Consider the following 25,076-nt stretch of genomic DNA (forward strand, 5'->3'; position numbering starts at 1 on the left):
AGGTGCCCCGTCCTTCCTTTTCTTGGGGGAGGGGAAGGTCACCGTGTTTGAGGATGGCGAAGGGGGATAGGGCGCCTCTGCCTGGAGGCCAGGCAACTCATACTTACCTGGCAGGGGAGACACCATGATCAGGAAGGTGGTTCACCCAGGGCGAGGCTCGGCCATTGCACTCCGGTTGTGCTGACCCCTGCGAATTCCCCAAATGTGGGAATCTCGACTGCATAATTTATGGTAGTGGGGGACTGCGTTCGCGCTCTCCCCTGTACACACTGGTTAAAAGCAGATAGCGTGGAGGGAAAAAGCGTGCGGTTCTTGACGCTTGTGGCGCCGCCCACTGCCCCAAAGGGTGAAGTTGCACCAGTTTTGTTATGTTTCTGTCTCTTTCTGCTGTGTCAGCCAGTGACCCGGAGAGTTCAGAGAACTGAACTGCGTCTGTTTTCATCGAGGTTGTCGAAACCTGCGACCGGTTTGCCGAATGTGGTTTTTCCCACAAACTTTGATATTCAACGGACGAGTTGATTGACAGCAGTGGTCCCAAAGGCAAAGTTGTTCGGATGGAGGTTTTCTGTCGTATGGTACGACTGTCTCGTGCGCGTGCTGTGAAAAAGCACGCGACATACGTTCGCCTATAGCCGCTCTCATGTTGTTGCTTTTTCATTTTAAAGCGCCACTAGGTGGCCATTCACCGCGTCCTTTCTCGCCTGACCCCAGACTGAGCCCGTGCACGGGTGTACCGGCTTGGGTGAAATTGTCTCGTTCCGTCCAAGAGCTATAGCCGTTCTAGCAGACCCCGCCTCGCCCAGCCCGTAGGTTTCGGCCTGCCGCCGCCAAGCTGAATCGAAATTCCCACTTTTTTTCCGATCTGGACGGACAGTCAGACTCCAGAGAATCTTTCTGCACTGGTTTGGGCCAGATCGGGCAAAAGACCTAGGACTAGTGTGCAAAAGTAGGTTTTTCACAAAATCCCAAATACCCGAAAATTTCGCCAGCGCAACCTTCGAATCCGAGGCATGCGTCTCGCTCGGCTCGAGCCAAGGATTCCGATGATATAAGACACTTGGTTCTGCGGCGTGCGGTTTGGGAGCTACGAGCCATTTCGTACTTTCGGTGGCTGTAGCGCCACCGCCGGGCCCATCGGGGGGCCAGCCTTGGTGATGTTGTAGAGCGAGTGGCTAGTACCATCCCTCAAAGTTTCAGGTCTCTACGACGTACGGCCTTTGCCAACCCTCCCCCCCCTCACCGCTTCCCAGATGGGCGTCGCCTTTGCCGGCTCCCCTGCCGCTGCGTCATTGTGTCATCGCTTCTCGGCCTTTTGGCTAAGATCAAGTGTAGTATCTGTTCTTATCAGTTTAATATCTGATACGTCCCCTATCCGGGGACTGCATATTAAATTGATTTTTGGCACATGGAGCCGGAACCGGGGCTTGCTCCGTCCACTCCACGCATCGACCTGGTATTGCAGTGCCTCCAGGAACGGTGTGCTTCCCCTTTTTGGGGACTGTGAATTGTTGTGACTAATAGAAGAACCAACAACACCACTGGAATTTTGTCAGAGAATACAGAAATACGCAGGAAGCGCATACAGAATGATGATGAGGTGACCGTTGACGATGACCGTGCCACAGAGAAAGCAGCAAGCTGCGGTCATATGAGCATAGGGAAAAAAGAAGAACAAAAGCGTCGGTTGCCGGCCGGCTGACTCATCACCGTCACAGCACGTTTTTTGATGTCCCTCTTATTTGAGAGTCTTTACCAACGAGCTGATGAGTCCAATCGGGGGTTTGTGTTGGATGGATTAGGGACACCTGATTCAAATCAAGGTCAGGCACGCACGCAGCAGTCAAGCAATGGAAGGTGCCCCGTCCTTCCTTTTCTTGGGGGAGGGGAAGGTCACCGTGTTTGAGGATGGCGAAGGGGGATAGGGCGCCTCTGCCTGGAGGCCAGGCAACTCATACTTACCTGGCAGGGGAGACACCATGATCAGGAAGGTGGTTCACCCAGGGCGAGGCTCGGCCATTGCACTCCGGTTGTGCTGACCCCTGCGAATTCCCCAAATGTGGGAATCTCGACTGCATAATTTATGGTAGTGGGGGACTGCGTTCGCGCTCTCCCCTGTACACACTGGTTAAAAGCAGATAGCGTGGAGGGAAAAAGCGTGCGGTTCTTGACGCTTGTGGCGCCGCCCACTGCCCCAAAGGGTGAAGTTGCACCAGTTTTGTTATGTTTCTGTCTCTTTCTGCTGTGTCAGCCAGTGACCCGGAGAGTTCAGAGAACTGAACTGCGTCTGTTTTCATCGAGGTTGTCGAAACCTGCGACCGGTTTGCCGAATGTGGTTTTTCCCACAAACTTTGATATTCAACGGACGAGTTGATTGACAGCAGTGGTCCCAAAGGCAAAGTTGTTCGGATGGAGGTTTTCTGTCGTATGGTACGACTGTCTCGTGCGCGTGCTGTGAAAAAGCACGCGACATACGTTCGCCTATAGCCGCTCTCATGTTGTTGCTTTTTCATTTTAAAGCGCCACTAGGTGGCCATTCACCGCGTCCTTTCTCGCCTGACCCCAGACTGAGCCCGTGCACGGGTGTACCGGCTTGGGTGAAATTGTCTCGTTCCGTCCAAGAGCTATAGCCGTTCTAGCAGACCCCGCCTCGCCCAGCCCGTAGGTTTCGGCCTGCCGCCGCCAAGCTGAATCGAAATTCCCACTTTTTTTCCGATCTGGACGGACAGTCAGACTCCAGAGAATCTTTCTGCACTGGTTTGGGCCAGATCGGGCAAAAGACCTAGGACTAGTGTGCAAAAGTAGGTTTTTCACAAAATCCCAAATACCCGAAAATTTCGCCAGCGCAACCTTCGAATCCGAGGCATGCGTCTCGCTCGGCTCGAGCCAAGGATTCCGATGATATAAGACACTTGGTTCTGCGGCGTGCGGTTTGGGAGCTACGAGCCATTTCGTACTTTCGGTGGCTGTAGCGCCACCGCCGGGCCCATCGGGGGGCCAGCCTTGGTGATGTTGTAGAGCGAGTGGCTAGTACCATCCCTCAAAGTTTCAGGTCTCTACGACGTACGGCCTTTGCCAACCCTCCCCCCCCTCACCGCTTCCCAGATGGGCGTCGCCTTTGCCGGCTCCCCTGCCGCTGCGTCATTGTGTCATCGCTTCTCGGCCTTTTGGCTAAGATCAAGTGTAGTATCTGTTCTTATCAGTTTAATATCTGATACGTCCCCTATCCGGGGACTGCATATTAAATTGATTTTTGGCACATGGAGCCGGAACCGGGGCTTGCTCCGTCCACTCCACGCATCGACCTGGTATTGCAGTGCCTCCAGGAACGGTGTGCTTCCCCTTTTTGGGGACTGTGAATTGTTGTGACTAATAGAAGAACCAACAACACCACTGGAATTTTGTCAGAGAATACAGAAATACGCAGGAAGCGCATACAGAATGATGATGAGGTGACCGTTGACGATGACCGTGCCACAGAGAAAGCAGCAAGCTGCGGTCATATGAGCATAGGGAAAAAAGAAGAACAAAAGCGTCGGTTGCCGGCCGGCTGACTCATCACCGTCACAGCACGTTTTTTGATGTCCCTCTTATTTGAGAGTCTTTACCAACGAGCTGATGAGTCCAATCGGGGGTTTGTGTTGGATGGATTAGGGACACCTGATTCAAATCAAGGTCAGGCACGCACGCAGCAGTCAAGCAATGGAAGGTGCCCCGTCCTTCCTTTTCTTGGGGGAGGGGAAGGTCACCGTGTTTGAGGATGGCGAAGGGGGATAGGGCGCCTCTGCCTGGAGGCCAGGCAACTCATACTTACCTGGCAGGGGAGACACCATGATCAGGAAGGTGGTTCACCCAGGGCGAGGCTCGGCCATTGCACTCCGGTTGTGCTGACCCCTGCGAATTCCCCAAATGTGGGAATCTCGACTGCATAATTTATGGTAGTGGGGGACTGCGTTCGCGCTCTCCCCTGTACACACTGGTTAAAAGCAGATAGCGTGGAGGGAAAAAGCGTGCGGTTCTTGACGCTTGTGGCGCCGCCCACTGCCCCAAAGGGTGAAGTTGCACCAGTTTTGTTATGTTTCTGTCTCTTTCTGCTGTGTCAGCCAGTGACCCGGAGAGTTCAGAGAACTGAACTGCGTCTGTTTTCATCGAGGTTGTCGAAACCTGCGACCGGTTTGCCGAATGTGGTTTTTCCCACAAACTTTGATATTCAACGGACGAGTTGATTGACAGCAGTGGTCCCAAAGGCAAAGTTGTTCGGATGGAGGTTTTCTGTCGTATGGTACGACTGTCTCGTGCGCGTGCTGTGAAAAAGCACGCGACATACGTTCGCCTATAGCCGCTCTCATGTTGTTGCTTTTTCATTTTAAAGCGCCACTAGGTGGCCATTCACCGCGTCCTTTCTCGCCTGACCCCAGACTGAGCCCGTGCACGGGTGTACCGGCTTGGGTGAAATTGTCTCGTTCCGTCCAAGAGCTATAGCCGTTCTAGCAGACCCCGCCTCGCCCAGCCCGTAGGTTTCGGCCTGCCGCCGCCAAGCTGAATCGAAATTCCCACTTTTTTTCCGATCTGGACGGACAGTCAGACTCCAGAGAATCTTTCTGCACTGGTTTGGGCCAGATCGGGCAAAAGACCTAGGACTAGTGTGCAAAAGTAGGTTTTTCACAAAATCCCAAATACCCGAAAATTTCGCCAGCGCAACCTTCGAATCCGAGGCATGCGTCTCGCTCGGCTCGAGCCAAGGATTCCGATGATATAAGACACTTGGTTCTGCGGCGTGCGGTTTGGGAGCTACGAGCCATTTCGTACTTTCGGTGGCTGTAGCGCCACCGCCGGGCCCATCGGGGGGCCAGCCTTGGTGATGTTGTAGAGCGAGTGGCTAGTACCATCCCTCAAAGTTTCAGGTCTCTACGACGTACGGCCTTTGCCAACCCTCCCCCCCCTCACCGCTTCCCAGATGGGCGTCGCCTTTGCCGGCTCCCCTGCCGCTGCGTCATTGTGTCATCGCTTCTCGGCCTTTTGGCTAAGATCAAGTGTAGTATCTGTTCTTATCAGTTTAATATCTGATACGTCCCCTATCCGGGGACTGCATATTAAATTGATTTTTGGCACATGGAGCCGGAACCGGGGCTTGCTCCGTCCACTCCACGCATCGACCTGGTATTGCAGTGCCTCCAGGAACGGTGTGCTTCCCCTTTTTGGGGACTGTGAATTGTTGTGACTAATAGAAGAACCAACAACACCACTGGAATTTTGTCAGAGAATACAGAAATACGCAGGAAGCGCATACAGAATGATGATGAGGTGACCGTTGACGATGACCGTGCCACAGAGAAAGCAGCAAGCTGCGGTCATATGAGCATAGGGAAAAAAGAAGAACAAAAGCGTCGGTTGCCGGCCGGCTGACTCATCACCGTCACAGCACGTTTTTTGATGTCCCTCTTATTTGAGAGTCTTTACCAACGAGCTGATGAGTCCAATCGGGGGTTTGTGTTGGATGGATTAGGGACACCTGATTCAAATCAAGGTCAGGCACGCACGCAGCAGTCAAGCAATGGAAGGTGCCCCGTCCTTCCTTTTCTTGGGGGAGGGGAAGGTCACCGTGTTTGAGGATGGCGAAGGGGGATAGGGCGCCTCTGCCTGGAGGCCAGGCAACTCATACTTACCTGGCAGGGGAGACACCATGATCAGGAAGGTGGTTCACCCAGGGCGAGGCTCGGCCATTGCACTCCGGTTGTGCTGACCCCTGCGAATTCCCCAAATGTGGGAATCTCGACTGCATAATTTATGGTAGTGGGGGACTGCGTTCGCGCTCTCCCCTGTACACACTGGTTAAAAGCAGATAGCGTGGAGGGAAAAAGCGTGCGGTTCTTGACGCTTGTGGCGCCGCCCACTGCCCCAAAGGGTGAAGTTGCACCAGTTTTGTTATGTTTCTGTCTCTTTCTGCTGTGTCAGCCAGTGACCCGGAGAGTTCAGAGAACTGAACTGCGTCTGTTTTCATCGAGGTTGTCGAAACCTGCGACCGGTTTGCCGAATGTGGTTTTTCCCACAAACTTTGATATTCAACGGACGAGTTGATTGACAGCAGTGGTCCCAAAGGCAAAGTTGTTCGGATGGAGGTTTTCTGTCGTATGGTACGACTGTCTCGTGCGCGTGCTGTGAAAAAGCACGCGACATACGTTCGCCTATAGCCGCTCTCATGTTGTTGCTTTTTCATTTTAAAGCGCCACTAGGTGGCCATTCACCGCGTCCTTTCTCGCCTGACCCCAGACTGAGCCCGTGCACGGGTGTACCGGCTTGGGTGAAATTGTCTCGTTCCGTCCAAGAGCTATAGCCGTTCTAGCAGACCCCGCCTCGCCCAGCCCGTAGGTTTCGGCCTGCCGCCGCCAAGCTGAATCGAAATTCCCACTTTTTTTCCGATCTGGACGGACAGTCAGACTCCAGAGAATCTTTCTGCACTGGTTTGGGCCAGATCGGGCAAAAGACCTAGGACTAGTGTGCAAAAGTAGGTTTTTCACAAAATCCCAAATACCCGAAAATTTCGCCAGCGCAACCTTCGAATCCGAGGCATGCGTCTCGCTCGGCTCGAGCCAAGGATTCCGATGATATAAGACACTTGGTTCTGCGGCGTGCGGTTTGGGAGCTACGAGCCATTTCGTACTTTCGGTGGCTGTAGCGCCACCGCCGGGCCCATCGGGGGGCCAGCCTTGGTGATGTTGTAGAGCGAGTGGCTAGTACCATCCCTCAAAGTTTCAGGTCTCTACGACGTACGGCCTTTGCCAACCCTCCCCCCCCTCACCGCTTCCCAGATGGGCGTCGCCTTTGCCGGCTCCCCTGCCGCTGCGTCATTGTGTCATCGCTTCTCGGCCTTTTGGCTAAGATCAAGTGTAGTATCTGTTCTTATCAGTTTAATATCTGATACGTCCCCTATCCGGGGACTGCATATTAAATTGATTTTTGGCACATGGAGCCGGAACCGGGGCTTGCTCCGTCCACTCCACGCATCGACCTGGTATTGCAGTGCCTCCAGGAACGGTGTGCTTCCCCTTTTCGGGGACTGCGAATTGTTGTGACTAATAGAAGAACCAACAACACCACTGGACTTTTGTCAGAGAATACAGAAATACGCAGGAAGCGCATACAGAATGACGATGAGGTGACCGTTGACGATGACCGTGCCACAGAGAAAGCAGCAAGCTGCGGTCATATGAGCATAGGGAAAAAAGAAGAACAAAAGCGTCGGTTGCCGGCCGGCTGACTCATCACCGTCACAGCACGTTTTTTGATGTCCCTCTTATTTGAGAGTCTTTACCAACGAGCTGATGAGTCGAATCAGGGGTTTGTGTTGGATGGATTAGGGACACCTGATTCAAATCAAGGTCACGCACGCACGCACGCAGCAGTCAAGCAATGGAAGGTGCCCCGTCCTTCCTTTTCTTGGGGGAGGGGAAGGTCACCGTGTTTGAGGATGGCGAAGGGGGATAGGGCGCCTCTGCCTGGAGGCCAGGCAACTCATACTTACCTGGCAGGGGAGACACCATGATCAGGAAGGTGGTTCACCCAGGGCGAGGCTCGGCCATTGCACTCCGGTTGTGCTGACCCCTGCGAATTCCCCAAATGTGGGAATCTCGACTGCATAATTTATGGTAGTGGGGGACTGCGTTCGCGCTCTCCCCTGTACACACTGGTTAAAAGCAGATAGCGTGGAGGGAAAAAGCGTGCGGTTCTTGACGCTTGTGGCGCCGCCCACTGCCCCAAAGGGTGAAGTTGCACCAGTTTTGTTATGTTTCTGTCTCTTTCTGCTGTGTCAGCCAGTGACCCGGAGAGTTCAGAGAACTGAACTGCGTCTGTTTTCATCGAGGTTGTCGAAACCTGCGACCGGTTTGCCGAATGTGGTTTTTCCCACAAACTTTGATATTCAACGGACGAGTTGATTGACAGCAGTGGTCCCAAAGGCAAAGTTGTTCGGATGGAGGTTTTCTGTCGTATGGTACGACTGTCTCGTGCGCGTGCTGTGAAAAAGCACGCGACATACGTTCGCCTATAGCCGCTCTCATGTTGTTGCTTTTTCATTTTAAAGCGCCACTAGGTGGCCATTCACCGCGTCCTTTCTCGCCTGACCCCAGACTGAGCCCGTGCACGGGTGTACCGGCTTGGGTGAAATTGTCTCGTTCCGTCCAAGAGCTATAGCCGTTCTAGCAGACCCCGCCTCGCCCAGCCCGTAGGTTTCGGCCTGCCGCCGCCAAGCTGAATCGAAATTCCCACTTTTTTTCCGATCTGGACGGACAGTCAGACTCCAGAGAATCTTTCTGCACTGGTTTGGGCCAGATCGGGCAAAAGACCTAGGACTAGTGTGCAAAAGTAGGTTTTTCACAAAATCCCAAATACCCGAAAATTTCGCCAGCGCAACCTTCGAATCCGAGGCATGCGTCTCGCTCGGCTCGAGCCAAGGATTCCGATGATATAAGACACTTGGTTCTGCGGCGTGCGGTTTGGGAGCTACGAGCCATTTCGTACTTTCGGTGGCTGTAGCGCCACCGCCGGGCCCATCGGGGGGCCAGCCTTGGTGATGTTGTAGAGCGAGTGGCTAGTACCATCCCTCAAAGTTTCAGGTCTCTACGACGTACGGCCTTTGCCAACCCTCCCCCCCCTCACCGCTTCCCAGATGGGCGTCGCCTTTGCCGGCTCCCCTGCCGCTGCGTCATTGTGTCATCGCTTCTCGGCCTTTTGGCTAAGATCAAGTGTAGTATCTGTTCTTATCAGTTTAATATCTGATACGTCCCCTATCCGGGGACTGCATATTAAATTGATTTTTGGCACATGGAGCCGGAACCGGGGCTTGCTCCGTCCACTCCACGCATCGACCTGGTATTGCAGTGCCTCCAGGAACGGTGTGCTTCCCCTTTTTGGGGACTGTGAATTGTTGTGACTAATAGAAGAACCAACAACACCACTGGAATTTTGTCAGAGAATACAGAAATACGCAGGAAGCGCATACAGAATGATGATGAGGTGACCGTTGACGATGACCGTGCCACAGAGAAAGCAGCAAGCTGCGGTCATATGAGCATAGGGAAAAAAGAAGAACAAAAGCGTCGGTTGCCGGCCGGCTGACTCATCACCGTCACAGCACGTTTTTTGATGTCCCTCTTATTTGAGAGTCTTTACCAACGAGCTGATGAGTCCAATCGGGGGTTTGTGTTGGATGGATTAGGGACACCTGATTCAAATCAAGGTCAGGCACGCACGCAGCAGTCAAGCAATGGAAGGTGCCCCGTCCTTCCTTTTCTTGGGGGAGGGGAAGGTCACCGTGTTTGAGGATGGCGAAGGGGGATAGGGCGCCTCTGCCTGGAGGCCAGGCAACTCATACTTACCTGGCAGGGGAGACACCATGATCAGGAAGGTGGTTCACCCAGGGCGAGGCTCGGCCATTGCACTCCGGTTGTGCTGACCCCTGCGAATTCCCCAAATGTGGGAATCTCGACTGCATAATTTATGGTAGTGGGGGACTGCGTTCGCGCTCTCCCCTGTACACACTGGTTAAAAGCAGATAGCGTGGAGGGAAAAAGCGTGCGGTTCTTGACGCTTGTGGCGCCGCCCACTGCCCCAAAGGGTGAAGTTGCACCAGTTTTGTTATGTTTCTGTCTCTTTCTGCTGTGTCAGCCAGTGACCCGGAGAGTTCAGAGAACTGAACTGCGTCTGTTTTCATCGAGGTTGTCGAAACCTGCGACCGGTTTGCCGAATGTGGTTTTTCCCACAAACTTTGATATTCAACGGACGAGTTGATTGACAGCAGTGGTCCCAAAGGCAAAGTTGTTCGGATGGAGGTTTTCTGTCGTATGGTACGACTGTCTCGTGCGCGTGCTGTGAAAAAGCACGCGACATACGTTCGCCTATAGCCGCTCTCATGTTGTTGCTTTTTCATTTTAAAGCGCCACTAGGTGGCCATTCACCGCGTCCTTTCTCGCCTGACCCCAGACTGAGCCCGTGCACGGGTGTACCGGCTTGGGTGAAATTGTCTCGTTCCGTCCAAGAGCTATAGCCGTTCTAGCAGACCCCGCCTCGCCCAGCCCGTAGGTTTCGGCCTGCCGCCGCCAAGCTGAATCGAAATTCCCACTTTTTTTCCGATCTGGACGGACAGTCAGACTCCAGAGAATCTTTCTGCACTGGTTTGGGCCAGATCGGGCAAAAGACCTAGGACTAGTGTGCAAAAGTAGGTTTTTCACAAAATCCCAAATACCCGAAAATTTCGCCAGCGCAACCTTCGAATCCGAGGCATGCGTCTCGCTCGGCTCGAGCCAAGGATTCCGATGATATAAGACACTTGGTTCTGCGGCGTGCGGTTTGGGAGCTACGAGCCATTTCGTACTTTCGGTGGCTGTAGCGCCACCGCCGGGCCCATCGGGGGGCCAGCCTTGGTGATGTTGTAGAGCGAGTGGCTAGTACCATCCCTCAAAGTTTCAGGTCTCTACGACGTACGGCCTTTGCCAACCCTCCCCCCCCTCACCGCTTCCCAGATGGGCGTCGCCTTTGCCGGCTCCCCTGCCGCTGCGTCATTGTGTCATCGCTTCTCGGCCTTTTGGCTAAGATCAAGTGTAGTATCTGTTCTTATCAGTTTAATATCTGATACGTCCCCTATCCGGGGACTGCATATTAAATTGATTTTTGGCACATGGAGCCGGAACCGGGGCTTGCTCCGTCCACTCCACGCATCGACCTGGTATTGCAGTGCCTCCAGGAACGGTGTGCTTCCCCTTTTCGGGGACTGCGAATTGTTGTGACTAATAGAAGAACCAACAACACCACTGGACTTTTGTCAGAGAATACAGAAATACGCAGGAAGCGCATACAGAATGACGATGAGGTGACCGTTGACGATGACCGTGCCACAGAGAAAGCAGCAAGCTGCGGTCATATGAGCATAGGGAAAAAAGAAGAACAAAAGCGTCGGTTGCCGGCCGGCTGACTCATCACCGTCACAGCACGTTTTTTGATGTCCCTCTTATTTGAGAGTCTTTACCAACGAGCTGATGAGTCGAATCAGGGGTTTGTGTTGGATGGATTAGGGACACCTGATTCAAATCAAGGTCACGCACGCACGCACGCAGCAGTCAAGCAATGGAAGGTGCCCCGTCCTTCCTTTTCTTGGGGGAGGGGAAGGTCACCGTGTTTGAGGATGGCGAAGGGGGATAGGGCGCCTCTGCCTGGAGGCCAGGCAACTCATACTTACCTGGCAGGGGAGACACCATGATCAGGAAGGTGGTTCACCCAGGGCGAGGCTCGGCCATTGCACTCCGGTTGTGCTGACCCCTGCGAATTCCCCAAATGTGGGAATCTCGACTGCATAATTTATGGTAGTGGGGGACTGCGTTCGCGCTCTCCCCTGTACACACTGGTTAAAAGCAGATAGCGTGGAGGGAAAAAGCGTGCGGTTCTTGACGCTTGTGGCGCCGCCCACTGCCCCAAAGGGTGAAGTTGCACCAGTTTTGTTATGTTTCTGTCTCTTTCTGCTGTGTCAGCCAGTGACCCGGAGAGTTCAGAGAACTGAACTGCGTCTGTTTTCATCGAGGTTGTCGAAACCTGCGACCGGTTTGCCGAATGTGGTTTTTCCCACAAACTTTGATATTCAACGGACGAGTTGATTGACAGCAGTGGTCCCAAAGGCAAAGTTGTTCGGATGGAGGTTTTCTGTCGTATGGTACGACTGTCTCGTGCGCGTGCTGTGAAAAAGCACGCGACATACGTTCGCCTATAGCCGCTCTCATGTTGTTGCTTTTTCATTTTAAAGCGCCACTAGGTGGCCATTCACCGCGTCCTTTCTCGCCTGACCCCAGACTGAGCCCGTGCACGGGTGTACCGGCTTGGGTGAAATTGTCTCGTTCCGTCCAAGAGCTATAGCCGTTCTAGCAGACCCCGCCTCGCCCAGCCCGTAGGTTTCGGCCTGCCGCCGCCAAGCTGAATCGAAATTCCCACTTTTTTTCCGATCTGGACGGACAGTCAGACTCCAGAGAATCTTTCTGCACTGGTTTGGGCCAGATCGGGCAAAAGACCTAGGACTAGTGTGCAAAAGTAGGTTTTTCACAAAATCCCAAATACCCGAAAATTTCGCCAGCGCAACCTTCGAATCCGAGGCATGCGTCTCGCTCGGCTCGAGCCAAGGATTCCGATGATATAAGACACTTGGTTCTGCGGCGTGCGGTTTGGGAGCTACGAGCCATTTCGTACTTTCGGTGGCTGTAGCGCCACCGCCGGGCCCATCGGGGGGCCAGCCTTGGTGATGTTGTAGAGCGAGTGGCTAGTACCATCCCTCAAAGTTTCAGGTCTCTACGACGTACGGCCTTTGCCAACCCTCCCCCCCCTCACCGCTTCCCAGATGGGCGTCGCCTTTGCCGGCTCCCCTGCCGCTGCGTCATTGTGTCATCGCTTCTCGGCCTTTTGGCTAAGATCAAGTGTAGTATCTGTTCTTATCAGTTTAATATCTGATACGTCCCCTATCCGGGGACTGCATATTAAATTGATTTTTGGCACATGGAGCCGGAACCGGGGCTTGCTCCGTCCACTCCACGCATCGACCTGGTATTGCAGTGCCTCCAGGAACGGTGTGCTTCCCCTTTTCGGGGACTGTGAATTGTTGTGACTAATAGAAGAACCAACAACACCACTGGACTTTTGTCAGAGAATACAGAAATACGCAGGAAGCGCATACAGAATGACGATGAGGTGACCGTTGACGATGACCGTGCCACAGAGAAAGCAGCAAGCTGCGGTCATATGAGCATAGGGAAAAAAGAAGAACAAAAGCGTCGGTTGCCGGCCGGCTGACTCATCACCGTCACAGCACGTTTTTTGATGTCCCTCTTATTTGAGAGTCTTTACCAACGAGCTGATGAGTCGAATCAGGGGTTTGTGTTGGATGGATTAGGGACACCTGATTCAAATCAAGGTCACGCACGCACGCACGCAGCAGTCAAGCAATGGAAGGTGCCCCGTCCTTCCTTTTCTTGGGGGAGGGGAAGGTCACCGTGTTTGAGGATGGCGAAGGGGGATAGGGCGCCTCTGCCTGGAGGCCAGGCAACTCATACTTACCTGGCAGGGGAGACACCATGATCAGGAAGGTGGTTCACCCAGGGCGAGGCTCGGCCATTGCACTCCGGTTGTGCTGACCCCTGCGAATTCCCCAAATGTGGGAATCTCGACTGCATAATTTATGGTAGTGGGGGACTGCGTTCGCGCTCTCCCCTGTACACACTGGTTAAAAGCAGATAGCGTGGAGGGAAAAAGCGTGCGGTTCTTGACGCTTGTGGCGCCGCCCACTGCCCCAAAGGGTGAAGTTGCACCAGTTTTGTTATGTTTCTGTCTCTTTCTGCTGTGTCAGCCAGTGACCCGGAGAGTTCAGAGAACTGAACTGCGTCTGTTTTCATCGAGGTTGTCGAAACCTGCGACCGGTTTGCCGAATGTGGTTTTTCCCACAAACTTTGATATTCAACGGACGAGTTGATTGACAGCAGTGGTCCCAAAGGCAAAGTTGTTCGGATGGAGGTTTTCTGTCGTATGGTACGACTGTCTCGTGCGCGTGCTGTGAAAAAGCACGCGACATACGTTCGCCTATAGCCGCTCTCATGTTGTTGCTTTTTCATTTTAAAGCGCCACTAGGTGGCCATTCACCGCGTCCTTTCTCGCCTGACCCCAGACTGAGCCCGTGCACGGGTGTACCGGCTTGGGTGAAATTGTCTCGTTCCGTCCAAGAGCTATAGCCGTTCTAGCAGACCCCGCCTCGCCCAGCCCGTAGGTTTCGGCCTGCCGCCGCCAAGCTGAATCGAAATTCCCACTTTTTTTCCGATCTGGACGGACAGTCAGACTCCAGAGAATCTTTCTGCACTGGTTTGGGCCAGATCGGGCAAAAGACCTAGGACTAGTGTGCAAAAGTAGGTTTTTCACAAAATCCCAAATACCCGAAAATTTCGCCAGCGCAACCTTCGAATCCGAGGCATGCGTCTCGCTCGGCTCGAGCCAAGGATTCCGATGATATAAGACACTTGGTTCTGCGGCGTGCGGTTTGGGAGCTACGAGCCATTTCGTACTTTCGGTGGCTGTAGCGCCACCGCCGGGCCCATCGGGGGGCCAGCCTTGGTGATGTTGTAGAGCGAGTGGCTAGTACCATCCCTCAAAGTTTCAGGTCTCTACGACGTACGGCCTTTGCCAACCCTCCCCCCCCTCACCGCTTCCCAGATGGGCGTCGCCTTTGCCGGCTCCCCTGCCGCTGCGTCATTGTGTCATCGCTTCTCGGCCTTTTGGCTAAGATCAAGTGTAGTATCTGTTCTTATCAGTTTAATATCTGATACGTCCCCTATCCGGGGACTGCATATTAAATTGTTTTTTGGCACATGGAGCCGGAACCGGGGCTTGCTCCGTCCACTCCACGCATCGACCTGGTATTGCAGTGCCTCCAGGAACGGTGTGCTTCCCCTTTTTGGGGACTGCGAATTGTTGTGACTAATAGAAGAACCAACAACACCACTGGACTTTTGTCAGAGAATACAGAAATACGCAGGAAGCGCATACAGAATGACGATGAGGTGACCGTTGACGATGACCGTGCCACAGAGGAAGCAGCAAGCTGCGGTCATATGAGCATAGGGAAAAAAGAAGAACAAAAGCGTCGGTTGCCGGCCGGCTGACTCATCACCGTCACAGCACGTTTTTTGATGTCCCTCTTATTTGAGAGTCTTTACCAACGAGCTGATGAGTCGAATCGGGGGTTTGTGTTGGATGGATTAGGGACACCTGATTCAAATCAAGGTCACGCACGCACGCAGCAGTCAAGCAATGGAAGGTGCCCCGTCCTTCCTTTTCTTGGGGGAGGGGAAGGTCACCGTGTTTGAGGATGGCGAAGGGGGATAGGGCGCCTCTGCCTGGAGGCCAGGCAACTCATACTTACCTGGCAGGGGAGACACCATGATCAGGAAGGTGGTTCACCCAGGGTGAGGCTCGGCCATTGCACTCCGGTTGTGCTGACCCCTGCGAATTCCCCAAATGTGGGAATCTCGACTGCATAATTTATGGTAGTGGGGGACTGCGTTCGCGCTCTCCCCTGTACACACTGGTTAAAAGCAGATAGCGTGGAGGGAAAAAGCGTGCGGTTCTTGACGCTTGTGGCGCCGCCCACTGCCCCAAAGGGTGAAGTTGCACCAGTTTTGTTATGTTTCTGTCTCTTTCTGCTGTGTCAGCCAGTGACCCGGAGAGTTCAGAGAACTGAACTGCGTCTGTTTTCATCGAGGTTGTCGAAACCTGTGACCGGTTTGCCGAATGTGGTTTTTCCCACAAACTTTGATATTCAACGGACGAGTTGATTGACAGCAGTGGTCCCAAAGGCAAAGTTGTTCGGATGGAGGTTTTCTGTCGTATGGTACGACTGTCTCGTACGCGTGCTGTGAAAAAGCACGCGACATACGTTCGCCTATAGCCGCTCTCATGTTGTTGCTTTTTCATTTTAAAGCGCCACTAGGTGGCCATTCACCGCGTCCTTTCTCGCCTGACCCCAGACTGAGCCCGTGCACGGGTGTACCGGCTTGGGTGAAATTGTCTCGTTCCGTCCAAGAGCTATAGCCGTTCTAGCAGACCCCGCCTCGCCCAGCCCGTAGGTTTCGGCCTGCCGCCGCCAAGCTGAATCGAAATTCCCACTTTTTTTCCGATCTGGACGGACAGTCAGACTCCAGAGAATCTTTCTGCACTGGTTTGGGCCAGATCGGGCAAAAGACCTAGGACTAGTGTGCAAAAGTAGGTTTTTCACAAAATCCCAAATACCCGAAAATTTCGCCAGCGCAACCTTCGAATCCGAGGCATGCGTCTCGCTCGGCTCGAGCCAAGGATTCCGATGATATAAGACACTTGGTTCTGCGGCGTGCGGTTTGGGAGCTACGAGCCATTTCGTACTTTCGGTGGCTGTAGCGCCACCGCCGGGCCCATCGGGGGGCCAGCCTTGGTGATGTTGTAGAGCGAGTGGCTAGTACCATCCCTCAAAGTTTCAGGTCTCTACGACGTACGGCCTTTGCCAACCCTCCCCCCCCTCACCGCTTCCCAGATGGGCGTCGCCTTTGCCGGCTCCCCTGCCGCTGCGTCATTGTGTCATCGCTTCTCGGCCTTTTGGCTAAGATCAAGTGTAGTATCTGTTCTTATCAGTTTAATATCTGATACGTCCCCTATCCGGGGACTGCATATTAAATTGTTTTTTGGCACATGGAGCCGGAACCGGGGCTTGCTCCGTCCACTCCACGCATCGACCTGGTATTGCAGTGCCTCCAGGAACGGTGTGCTTCCCCTTTTTGGGGACTGCGAATTGTTGTGACTAATAGAAGAACCAACAACACCACTGGACTTTTGTCAGAGAATACAGAAATACGCAGGAAGCGCATACAGAATGACGATGAGGTGACCGTTGACGATGACCGTGCCACAGAGGAAGCAGCAAGCTGCGGTCATATGAGCATAGGGAAAAAAGAAGAACAAAAGCGTCGGTTGCCGGCCGGCTGACTCATCACCGTCACAGCACGTTTTTTGATGTCCCTCTTATTTGAGAGTCTTTACCAACGAGCTGATGAGTCGAATCGGGGGTTTGTGTTGGATGGATTAGGGACACCTGATTCAAATCAAGGTCACGCACGCACGCAGCAGTCAAGCAATGGAAGGTGCCCCGTCCTTCCTTTTCTTGGGGGAGGGGAAGGTCACCGTGTTTGAGGATGGCGAAGGGGGATAGGGCGCCTCTGCCTGGAGGCCAGGCAACTCATACTTACCTGGCAGGGGAGACACCATGATCAGGAAGGTGGTTCACCCAGGGCGAGGCTCGGCCATTGCACTCCGGTTGTGCTGACCCCTGCGAATTCCCCAAATGTGGGAATCTCGACTGCATAATTTATGGTAGTGGGGGACTGCGTTCGCGCTCTCCCCTGTACACACTGGTTAAAAGCAGATAGCGTGGAGGGAAAAAGCGTGCGGTTCTTGACGCTTGTGGCGCCGCCCACTGCCCCAAAGGGTGAAGTTGCACCAGTTTTGTTATGTTTCTGTCTCTTTCTGCTGTGTCAGCCAGTGACCCGGAGAGTTCAGAGAACTGAACTGCGTCTGTTTTCATCGAGGTTGTCGAAACCTGCGACCGGTTTGCCGAATGTGGTTTTTCCCACAAACTTTGATATTCAACGGACGAGTTGATTGACAGCAGTGGTCCCAAAGGCAAAGTTGTTCGGATGGAGGTTTTCTGTCGTATGGTACGACTGTCTCGTGCGCGTGCTGTGAAAAAGCACGCGACATACGTTCGCCTATAGCCGCTCTCATGTTGTTGCTTTTTCATTTTAAAGCGCCACTAGGTGGCCATTCACCGCGTCCTTTCTCGCCTGACCCCAGACTGAGCCCGTGCACGGGTGTACCGGCTTGGGTGAAATTGTCTCGTTCCGTCCAAGAGCTATAGCCGTTCTAGCAGACCCCGCCTCGCCCAGCCCGTAGGTTTCGGCCTGCCGCCGCCAAGCTGAATCGAAATTCCCACTTTTTTTCCGATCTGGACGGACAGTCAGACTCCAGAGAATCTTTCTGCACTGGTTTGGGCCAGATCGGGCAAAAGACCTAGGACTAGTGTGCAAAAGTAGGTTTTTCACAAAATCCCAAATACCCGAAAATTTCGCCAGCGCAACCTTCGAATCCGAGGCATGCGTCTCGCTCGGCTCGAGCCAAGGATTCCGATGATATAAGACACTTGGTTCTGCGGCGTGCGGTTTGGGAGCTACGAGCCATTTCGTACTTTCGGTGGCTGTAGCGCCACCGCCGGGCCCATCGGGGGGCCAGCCTTGGTGATGTTGTAGAGCGAGTGGCTAGTGCCATCCCTCAAAGTTTCAGGTCTCTACGACGTACGGCCTTTGCCAACCCTCCCCCCCCTCACCGCTTCCCAGATGGGCGTCGCCTTTGCCGGCTCCCCTGCCGCTGCGTCATTGTGTCATCGCTTCTCGGCCTTTTGGCTAAGATCAAGTGTAGTATCTGTTCTTATCAGTTTAATATCTGATACGTCCCCTATCCGGGGACTGCATATTAAATTGATTTTTGGCACATGGAGCCGGAACCGGGGCTTGCTCCGTCCACTCCACGCATCGACCTGGTATTGCAGTGCCTCCAGGAACGGTGTGCTTCCCCTTTTCGGGGACTGCGAATTGTTGTGACTAATAGAAGAACCAACAACACCACTGGACTTTTGTCAGAGAATACAGAAATACGCAGGAAGCGCATACAGAATGACGATGAGGTGACCGTTGACGATGACCGTGCCACAGAGAAAGCAGCAAGCTGCGGTCATATGAGCATAGGGAAAAAAGAAGAACAAAAGCGTCGGTTGCCGGCCGGCTGACTCATCACCGTCACAGCACGTTTTTTGATGTCCCTCTTATTTGAGAGTCTTTACCAACGAGCTGATGAGTCGAATCAGGGGTTTGTGTTGGATGGATTAGGGACACCTGATTCAAATCAAGGTCACGCACGCACGCACGCAGCAGTCAAGCAATGGAAGGTGCCCCGTCCTTCCTTTTCTTGGGGGAGGGGAAGGTCACCGTGTTTGAGGATGGCGAAGGGGGATAGGGCGCCTCTGCCTGGAGGCCAGGCAACTCATACTTACCTGGCAGGGGAGACACCATGATCAGGAAGGTGGTTCACCCAGGGCGAGGCTCGGCCATTGCACTCCGGTTGTGCTGACCCCTGCGAATTCCCCAAATGTGGGAATCTCGACTGCATAATTTATGGTAGTGGGGGACTGCGTTCGCGCTCTCCCCTGTACACACTGGTTAAAAGCAGATAGCGTGGAGGGAAAAAGCGTGCGGTTCTTGACGCTTGTGGCGCCGCCCACTGCCCCAAAGGGTGAAGTTGCACCAGTTTTGTTATGTTTCTGTCTCTTTCTGCTGTGTCAGCCAGTGACCCGGAGAGTTCAGAGAACTGAACTGCGTCTGTTTTCATCGAGGTTGTCGAAACCTGCGACCGGTTTGCCGAATGTGGTTTTTCCCACAAACTTTGATATTCAACGGACGAGTTGATTGACAGCAGTGGTCCCAAAGGCAAAGTTGTTCGGATGGAGGTTTTCTGTCGTATGGTACGACTGTCTCGTGCGCGTGCTGTGAAAAAGCACGCGACATACGTTCGCCTATAGCCGCTCTCATGTTGTTGCTTTTTCATTTTAAAGCGCCACTAGGTGGCCATTCACCGCGTCCTTTCTCGCCTGACCCCAGACTGAGCCCGTGCACGGGTGTACCGGCTTGGGTGAAATTGTCTCGTTCCGTCCAAGAGCTATAGCCGTTCTAGCAGACCCCGCCTCGCCCAGCCCGTAGGTTTCGGCCTGCCGCCGCCAAGCTGAATCGAAATTCCCACTTTTTTTCCGATCTGGACGGACAGTCAGACTCCAGAGAATCTTTCTGCACTGGTTTGGGCCAGATCGGGCAAAAGACCTAGGACTAGTGTGCAAAAGTAGGTTTTTCACAAAATCCCAAATACCCGAAAATTTCGCCAGCGCAACCTTCGAATCCGAGGCATGCGTCTCGCTCGGCTCGAGCCAAGGATTCCGATGATATAAGACACTTGGTTCTGCGGCGTGCGGTTTGGGAGCTACGAGCCATTTCGTACTTTCGGTGGCTGTAGCGCCACCGCCGGGCCCATCGGGGGGGCCAGCCTTGGTGATGTTGTAGAGCGAGTGGCTAGTACCATCCCTCAAAGTTTCAGGTCTCTACGACGTACGGCCTTTGCCAACCCTCCCCCCCCTCACCGCTTCCCAGATGGGCGTCGCCTTTGCCGGCTCCCCTGCCGCTGCGTCATTGTGTCATCGCTTCTCGGCCTTTTGGCTAAGATCAAGTGTAGTATCTGTTCTTATCAGTTTAATATCTGATACGTCCCCTATCCGGGGACTGCATATTAAATTGTTTTTTGGCACATGGAGCCGGAACCGGGGCTTGCTCCGTCCACTCCACGCATCGACCTGGTATTGCAGTGCCTCCAGGAACGGTGTGCTTCCCCTTTTTGGGGACTGCGAATTGTTGTGACTAATAGAAGAACCAACAACACCACTGGACTTTTGTCAGAGAATACAGAAATACGCAGGAAGCGCATACAGAATGACGATGAGGTGACCGTTGACGATGACCGTGCCACAGAGGAAGCAGCAAGCTGCGGTCATATGAGCATAGGGAAAAAAGAAGAACAAAAGCGTCGGTTGCCGGCCGGCTGACTCATCACCGTCACAGCACGTTTTTTGATGTCCCTCTTATTTGAGAGTCTTTACCAACGAGCTGATGAGTCGAATCGGGGGTTTGTGTTGGATGGATTAGGGACACCTGATTCAAATCAAGGTCACGCACGCACGCAGCAGTCAAGCAATGGAAGGTGCCCCGTCCTTCCTTTTCTTGGGGGAGGGGAAGGTCACCGTGTTTGAGGATGGCGAAGGGGGATAGGGCGCCTCTGCCTGGAGGCCAGGCAACTCATACTTACCTGGCAGGGGAGACACCATGATCAGGAAGGTGGTTCACCCAGGGCGAGGCTCGGCCATTGCACTCCGGTTGTGCTGACCCCTGCGAATTCCCCAAATGTGGGAATCTCGACTGCATAATTTATGGTAGTGGGGGACTGCGTTCGCGCTCTCCCCTGTACACACTGGTTAAAAGCAGATAGCGTGGAGGGAAAAAGCGTGCGGTTCTTGACGCTTGTGGCGCCGCCCACTGCCCCAAAGGGTGAAGTTGCACCAGTTTTGTTATGTTTCTGTCTCTTTCTGCTGTGTCAGCCAGTGACCCGGAGAGTTCAGAGAACTGAACTGCGTCTGTTTTCATCGAGGTTGTCGAAACCTGCGACCGGTTTGCCGAATGTGGTTTTTCCCACAAACTTTGATATTCAACGGACGAGTTGATTGACAGCAGTGGTCCCAAAGGCAAAGTTGTTCGGATGGAGGTTTTCTGTCGTATGGTACGACTGTCTCGTGCGCGTGCTGTGAAAAAGCACGCGACATACGTTCGCCTATAGCCGCTCTCATGTTGTTGCTTTTTCATTTTAAAGCGCCACTAGGTGGCCATTCACCGCGTCCTTTCTCGCCTGACCCCAGACTGAGCCCGTGCACGGGTGTACCGGCTTGGGTGAAATTGTCTCGTTCCGTCCAAGAGCTATAGCCGTTCTAGCAGACCCCGCCTCGCCCAGCCCGTAGGTTTCGGCCTGCCGCCGCCAAGCTGAATCGAAATTCCCACTTTTTTTCCGATCTGGACGGACAGTCAGACTCCAGAGAATCTTTCTGCACTGGTTTGGGCCAGATCGGGCAAAAGACCTAGGACTAGTGTGCAAAAGTAGGTTTTTCACAAAATCCCAAATACCCGAAAATTTCGCCAGCGCAACCTTCGAATCCGAGGCATGCGTCTCGCTCGGCTCGAGCCAAGGATTCCGATGATATAAGACACTTGGTTCTGCGGCGTGCGGTTTGGGAGCTACGAGCCATTTCGTACTTTCGGTGGCTGTAGCGCCACCGCCGGGCCCATCGGGGGGCCAGCCTTGGTGATGTTGTAGAGCGAGTGGCTAGTGCCATCCCTCAAAGTTTCAGGTCTCTACGACGTACGGCCTTTGCCAACCCTCCCCCCCCTCACCGCTTCCCAGATGGGCGTCGCCTTTGCCGGCTCCCCTGCCGCTGCGTCATTGTGTCATCGCTTCTCGGCCTTTTGGCTAAGATCAAGTGTAGTATCTGTTCTTATCAGTTTAATATCTGATACGTCCCCTATCCGGGGACTGCATATTAAATTGATTTTTGGCACATGGAGCCGGAACCGGGGCTTGCTCCGTCCACTCCACGCATCGACCTGGTATTGCAGTGCCTCCAGGAACGGTGTGCTTCCCCTTTTCGGGGACTGCGAATTGTTGTGACTAATAGAAGAACCAACAACACCACTGGACTTTTGTCAGAGAATACAGAAATACGCAGGAAGCGCATACAGAATGACGATGAGGTGACCGTTGACGATGACCGTGCCACAGAGAAAGCAGCAAGCTGCGGTCATATGAGCATAGGGAAAAAAGAAGAACAAAAGCGTCGGTTGCCGGCCGGCTGACTCATCACCGTCACAGCACGTTTTTTGATGTCCCTCTTATTTGAGAGTCTTTACCAACGAGCTGATGAGTCGAATCAGGGGTTTGTGTTGGATGGATTAGGGACACCTGATTCAAATCAAGGTCACGCACGCACGCACGCAGCAGTCAAGCAATGGAAGGTGCCCCGTCCTTCCTTTTCTTGGGGGAGGGGAAGGTCACCGTGTTTGAGGATGGCGAAGGGGGATAGGGCGCCTCTGCCTGGAGGCCAGGCAACTCATACTTACCTGGCAGGGGAGACACCATGATCAGGAAGGTGGTTCACCCAGGGCGAGGCTCGGCCATTGCACTCCGGTTGTGCTGACCCCTGCGAATTCCCCAAATGTGGGAATCTCGACTGCATAATTTATGGTAGTGGGGGACTGCGTTCGCGCTCTCCCCTGTACACACTGGTTAAAAGCAGATAGCGTGGAGGGAAAAAGCGTGCGGTTCTTGACGCTTGTGGCGCCGCCCACTGCCCCAAAGGGTGAAGTTGCACCAGTTTTGTTATGTTTCTGTCTCTTTCTGCTGTGTCAGCCAGTGACCCGGAGAGTTCAGAGAACTGAACTGCGTCTGTTTTCATCGAGGTTGTCGAAACCTGCGACCGGTTTGCCGAATGTGGTTTTTCCCACAAACTTTGATATTCAACGGACGAGTTGATTGACAGCAGTGGTCCCAAAGGCAAAGTTGTTCGGATGGAGGTTTTCTGTCGTATGGTACGACTGTCTCGTGCGCGTGCTGTGAAAAAGCACGCGACATACGTTCGCCTATAGCCGCTCTCATGTTGTTGCTTTTTCATTTTAAAGCGCCACTAGGTGGCCATTCACCGCGTCCTTTCTCGCCTGACCCCAGACTGAGCCCGTGCACGGGTGTACCGGCTTGGGTGAAATTGTCTCGTTCCGTCCAAGAGCTATAGCCGTTCTAGCAGACCCCGCCTCGCCCAGCCCGTAGGTTTCGGCCTGCCGCCGCCAAGCTGAATCGAAATTCCCACTTTTTTTCCGATCTGGACGGACAGTCAGACTCCAGAGAATCTTTCTGCACTGGTTTGGGCCAGATCGGGCAAAAGACCTAGGACTAGTGTGCAAAAGTAGGTTTTTCACAAAATCCCAAATACCCGAAAATTTCGCCAGCGCAACCTTCGAATCCGAGGCATGCGTCTCGCTCGGCTCGAGCCAAGGATTCCGATGATATAAGACACTTGGTTCTGCGGCGTGCGGTTTGGGAGCTACGAGCCATTTCGTACTTTCGGTGGCTGTAGCGCCACCGCCGGGCCCATCGGGGGGCCAGCCTTGGTGATGTTGTAGAGCGAGTGGCTAGTGCCATCCCTCAAAGTTTCAGGTCTCTACGACGTACGGCCTTTGCCAACCCTCCCCCCCCTCACCGCTTCCCAGATGGGCGTCGCCTTTGCCGGCTCCCCTGCCGCTGCGTCATTGTGTCATCGCTTCTCGGCCTTTTGGCTAAGATCAAGTGTAGTATCTGTTCTTATCAGTGTAATATCTGATACGTCCCCTATCCGGGGACTGCATATTAAATTGATTTGTGGCACATGGAGCCGGACCCGGGGCTTGCTCCGTCCACTCCACGCATCGACCTGGTATTGCAGTGCCTCCAGGAACGGTGTGCTTCCCCTTTTTGGGGACTGCGAATTGTTGTGACTAATAGAAGAACCAACAACACCACTGGAATTTTGTCAGAGAATACAGAAATACGCAGGAAGCGCATACAGAATGACGATGAGGTGACCGTTGACGATGACCGTGCCACAGAGAAAGCAGCAAGCTGCGGTCATATGAGCATAGGGAAAAAAGAAGAACAAAAGCGTCGGTTGCCGGCCGGCTGACTCATCACCGTCACAGCACGTTTTTTGATGTCCCTCTTATTTGAGAGTCTTTACCAACGAGCTGATGAGTCGAATCGGGGGTTTGTGTTGGATGGATTAGGGACACCTGATTCAAATCAAGGTCAGGCACGCACGCACGCAGCAGTCAAGCAATGGAAGGTGCCCCGTCCTTCCTTTTCTTGGGGGAGGGGAAGGTCACCGTGTTTGAGGATGGCGAAGGGGGATAGGGCGCCTCTGCCTGGAGGCCAGGCAACTCATACTTACCTGGCAGGGGAGACACCATGATCAGGAAGGTGGTTCACCCAGGGCGAGGCTCGGCCATTGCACTCCGGTTGTGCTGACCCCTGCGAATTCCCCAAATGTGGGAATCTCGACTGCATAATTTATGGTAGTGGGGGACTGCGTTCGCGCTCTCCCCTGTACACACTGGTTAAAAGCAGATAGCGTGGAGGGAAAAAGCGTGCGGTTCTTGACGCTTGTGGTGCCGCCCACTGCCCCAAAGGGTGAAGTTGCACCAGTTTTGTTATGTTTCTGTCTCTTTCTGCTGTGTCAGCCAGTGACCCGGAGAGTTCAGAGAACTGAACTGCGTCTGTTTTCATCGAGGTTGTCGAAACCTGCGACCGGTTTGCCGAATGTGGTTTTTCCCACAAACTTTGATATTCAACGGACGAGTTGATTGACAGCAGTGGTCCCAAAGGCAAAGTTGTTCGGATGGAGGTTTTCTGTCGTATGGTACGACTGTCTCGTGCGCGTGCTGTGAAAAAGCACGCGACATACGTTCGCCTATAGCCGCTCTCATGTTGTTGCTTTTTCATTTTAAAGCGCCACTAGGTGGCCATTCACCGCGTCCTTTCTCGCCTGACCCCAGACTGAGCCCGTGCACGGGTGTACCGGCTTGGGTGAAATTGTCTCGTTCCGTCCAAGAGCTATAGCCGTTCTAGCAGACCCCGCCTCGCCCAGCCCGTAGGTTTCGGCCTGCCGCCGCCAAGCTGAATCGAAATTCCCACTTTTTTTCCGATCTGGACGGACAGTCAGACTCCAGAGAATCTTTCTGCACTGGTTTGGGCCAGATCGGGCAAAAGACCTAGGACTAGTGTGCAAAAGTAGGTTTTTCACAAAATCCCAAATACCC

The 25,076-nt window shown here is 53.6% G+C and overlaps 27 non-coding genes across 27 annotated transcripts; all 27 read left to right on the forward strand.

The window, feature by feature from the left end:
• The first annotated feature begins 99 nt into the window (after nt 1–99).
• LOC137067070 (U1 spliceosomal RNA) lies at nt 100–263 on the forward strand. The gene has a single exon (XR_010902894.1). It is a non-coding gene; the product is annotated as a U1 spliceosomal RNA (small nuclear RNA).
• A 1,033-nt stretch (nt 264–1,296) lies between these two features.
• Nucleotides 1,297–1,487, forward strand: LOC137066599 (U2 spliceosomal RNA). Its single transcript, XR_010902505.1, has one exon. It is a non-coding gene; the product is annotated as a U2 spliceosomal RNA (small nuclear RNA).
• Nucleotides 1,488–1,951: 464 nt separating this feature from the next.
• Nucleotides 1,952–2,115, forward strand: LOC137067071 (U1 spliceosomal RNA). Its single transcript, XR_010902895.1, has one exon. It is a non-coding gene; the product is annotated as a U1 spliceosomal RNA (small nuclear RNA).
• Nucleotides 2,116–3,148: 1,033 nt separating this feature from the next.
• Nucleotides 3,149–3,339, forward strand: LOC137066600 (U2 spliceosomal RNA). The gene has a single exon (XR_010902506.1). It is a non-coding gene; the product is annotated as a U2 spliceosomal RNA (small nuclear RNA).
• Nucleotides 3,340–3,803: 464 nt separating this feature from the next.
• On the forward strand, nt 3,804–3,967 carry LOC137067072 (U1 spliceosomal RNA). Its single transcript, XR_010902896.1, has one exon. It is a non-coding gene; the product is annotated as a U1 spliceosomal RNA (small nuclear RNA).
• Nucleotides 3,968–5,000: 1,033 nt separating this feature from the next.
• On the forward strand, nt 5,001–5,191 carry LOC137066601 (U2 spliceosomal RNA). The gene has a single exon (XR_010902507.1). It is a non-coding gene; the product is annotated as a U2 spliceosomal RNA (small nuclear RNA).
• A 464-nt stretch (nt 5,192–5,655) lies between these two features.
• Nucleotides 5,656–5,819, forward strand: LOC137067073 (U1 spliceosomal RNA). Its single transcript, XR_010902897.1, has one exon. It is a non-coding gene; the product is annotated as a U1 spliceosomal RNA (small nuclear RNA).
• A 1,033-nt stretch (nt 5,820–6,852) lies between these two features.
• Nucleotides 6,853–7,043, forward strand: LOC137066604 (U2 spliceosomal RNA). Its single transcript, XR_010902509.1, has one exon. It is a non-coding gene; the product is annotated as a U2 spliceosomal RNA (small nuclear RNA).
• A 468-nt stretch (nt 7,044–7,511) lies between these two features.
• LOC137067074 (U1 spliceosomal RNA) lies at nt 7,512–7,675 on the forward strand. The gene has a single exon (XR_010902898.1). It is a non-coding gene; the product is annotated as a U1 spliceosomal RNA (small nuclear RNA).
• Nucleotides 7,676–8,708: 1,033 nt separating this feature from the next.
• LOC137066605 (U2 spliceosomal RNA) lies at nt 8,709–8,899 on the forward strand. Its single transcript, XR_010902510.1, has one exon. It is a non-coding gene; the product is annotated as a U2 spliceosomal RNA (small nuclear RNA).
• Nucleotides 8,900–9,363: 464 nt separating this feature from the next.
• On the forward strand, nt 9,364–9,527 carry LOC137067075 (U1 spliceosomal RNA). The gene has a single exon (XR_010902899.1). It is a non-coding gene; the product is annotated as a U1 spliceosomal RNA (small nuclear RNA).
• A 1,033-nt stretch (nt 9,528–10,560) lies between these two features.
• LOC137066606 (U2 spliceosomal RNA) lies at nt 10,561–10,751 on the forward strand. The gene has a single exon (XR_010902511.1). It is a non-coding gene; the product is annotated as a U2 spliceosomal RNA (small nuclear RNA).
• A 468-nt stretch (nt 10,752–11,219) lies between these two features.
• LOC137067076 (U1 spliceosomal RNA) lies at nt 11,220–11,383 on the forward strand. Its single transcript, XR_010902900.1, has one exon. It is a non-coding gene; the product is annotated as a U1 spliceosomal RNA (small nuclear RNA).
• Nucleotides 11,384–12,416: 1,033 nt separating this feature from the next.
• On the forward strand, nt 12,417–12,607 carry LOC137066607 (U2 spliceosomal RNA). The gene has a single exon (XR_010902512.1). It is a non-coding gene; the product is annotated as a U2 spliceosomal RNA (small nuclear RNA).
• A 468-nt stretch (nt 12,608–13,075) lies between these two features.
• LOC137067079 (U1 spliceosomal RNA) lies at nt 13,076–13,239 on the forward strand. The gene has a single exon (XR_010902902.1). It is a non-coding gene; the product is annotated as a U1 spliceosomal RNA (small nuclear RNA).
• A 1,033-nt stretch (nt 13,240–14,272) lies between these two features.
• LOC137066817 (U2 spliceosomal RNA) lies at nt 14,273–14,463 on the forward strand. The gene has a single exon (XR_010902702.1). It is a non-coding gene; the product is annotated as a U2 spliceosomal RNA (small nuclear RNA).
• Nucleotides 14,464–14,927: 464 nt separating this feature from the next.
• On the forward strand, nt 14,928–15,091 carry LOC137067010 (U1 spliceosomal RNA). The gene has a single exon (XR_010902840.1). It is a non-coding gene; the product is annotated as a U1 spliceosomal RNA (small nuclear RNA).
• A 1,033-nt stretch (nt 15,092–16,124) lies between these two features.
• Nucleotides 16,125–16,315, forward strand: LOC137066818 (U2 spliceosomal RNA). The gene has a single exon (XR_010902703.1). It is a non-coding gene; the product is annotated as a U2 spliceosomal RNA (small nuclear RNA).
• Nucleotides 16,316–16,779: 464 nt separating this feature from the next.
• On the forward strand, nt 16,780–16,943 carry LOC137067080 (U1 spliceosomal RNA). The gene has a single exon (XR_010902903.1). It is a non-coding gene; the product is annotated as a U1 spliceosomal RNA (small nuclear RNA).
• A 1,033-nt stretch (nt 16,944–17,976) lies between these two features.
• LOC137066608 (U2 spliceosomal RNA) lies at nt 17,977–18,167 on the forward strand. The gene has a single exon (XR_010902513.1). It is a non-coding gene; the product is annotated as a U2 spliceosomal RNA (small nuclear RNA).
• Nucleotides 18,168–18,635: 468 nt separating this feature from the next.
• LOC137067081 (U1 spliceosomal RNA) lies at nt 18,636–18,799 on the forward strand. Its single transcript, XR_010902904.1, has one exon. It is a non-coding gene; the product is annotated as a U1 spliceosomal RNA (small nuclear RNA).
• A 1,034-nt stretch (nt 18,800–19,833) lies between these two features.
• Nucleotides 19,834–20,024, forward strand: LOC137066819 (U2 spliceosomal RNA). The gene has a single exon (XR_010902704.1). It is a non-coding gene; the product is annotated as a U2 spliceosomal RNA (small nuclear RNA).
• A 464-nt stretch (nt 20,025–20,488) lies between these two features.
• Nucleotides 20,489–20,652, forward strand: LOC137067082 (U1 spliceosomal RNA). The gene has a single exon (XR_010902905.1). It is a non-coding gene; the product is annotated as a U1 spliceosomal RNA (small nuclear RNA).
• Nucleotides 20,653–21,685: 1,033 nt separating this feature from the next.
• Nucleotides 21,686–21,876, forward strand: LOC137066609 (U2 spliceosomal RNA). The gene has a single exon (XR_010902514.1). It is a non-coding gene; the product is annotated as a U2 spliceosomal RNA (small nuclear RNA).
• A 468-nt stretch (nt 21,877–22,344) lies between these two features.
• LOC137067083 (U1 spliceosomal RNA) lies at nt 22,345–22,508 on the forward strand. Its single transcript, XR_010902906.1, has one exon. It is a non-coding gene; the product is annotated as a U1 spliceosomal RNA (small nuclear RNA).
• A 1,033-nt stretch (nt 22,509–23,541) lies between these two features.
• LOC137066837 (U2 spliceosomal RNA) lies at nt 23,542–23,732 on the forward strand. Its single transcript, XR_010902720.1, has one exon. It is a non-coding gene; the product is annotated as a U2 spliceosomal RNA (small nuclear RNA).
• Nucleotides 23,733–24,200: 468 nt separating this feature from the next.
• Nucleotides 24,201–24,364, forward strand: LOC137067084 (U1 spliceosomal RNA). Its single transcript, XR_010902907.1, has one exon. It is a non-coding gene; the product is annotated as a U1 spliceosomal RNA (small nuclear RNA).
• The last annotated feature ends 712 nt before the right edge of the window (nt 24,365–25,076 follow it).

This window comes from Pseudorasbora parva, unplaced genomic scaffold (genome assembly GCF_024679245.1).
Source record: "Pseudorasbora parva isolate DD20220531a unplaced genomic scaffold, ASM2467924v1 scaffold_33, whole genome shotgun sequence".
Lineage (NCBI taxonomy): Eukaryota > Metazoa > Chordata > Actinopteri > Cypriniformes > Gobionidae > Pseudorasbora > Pseudorasbora parva.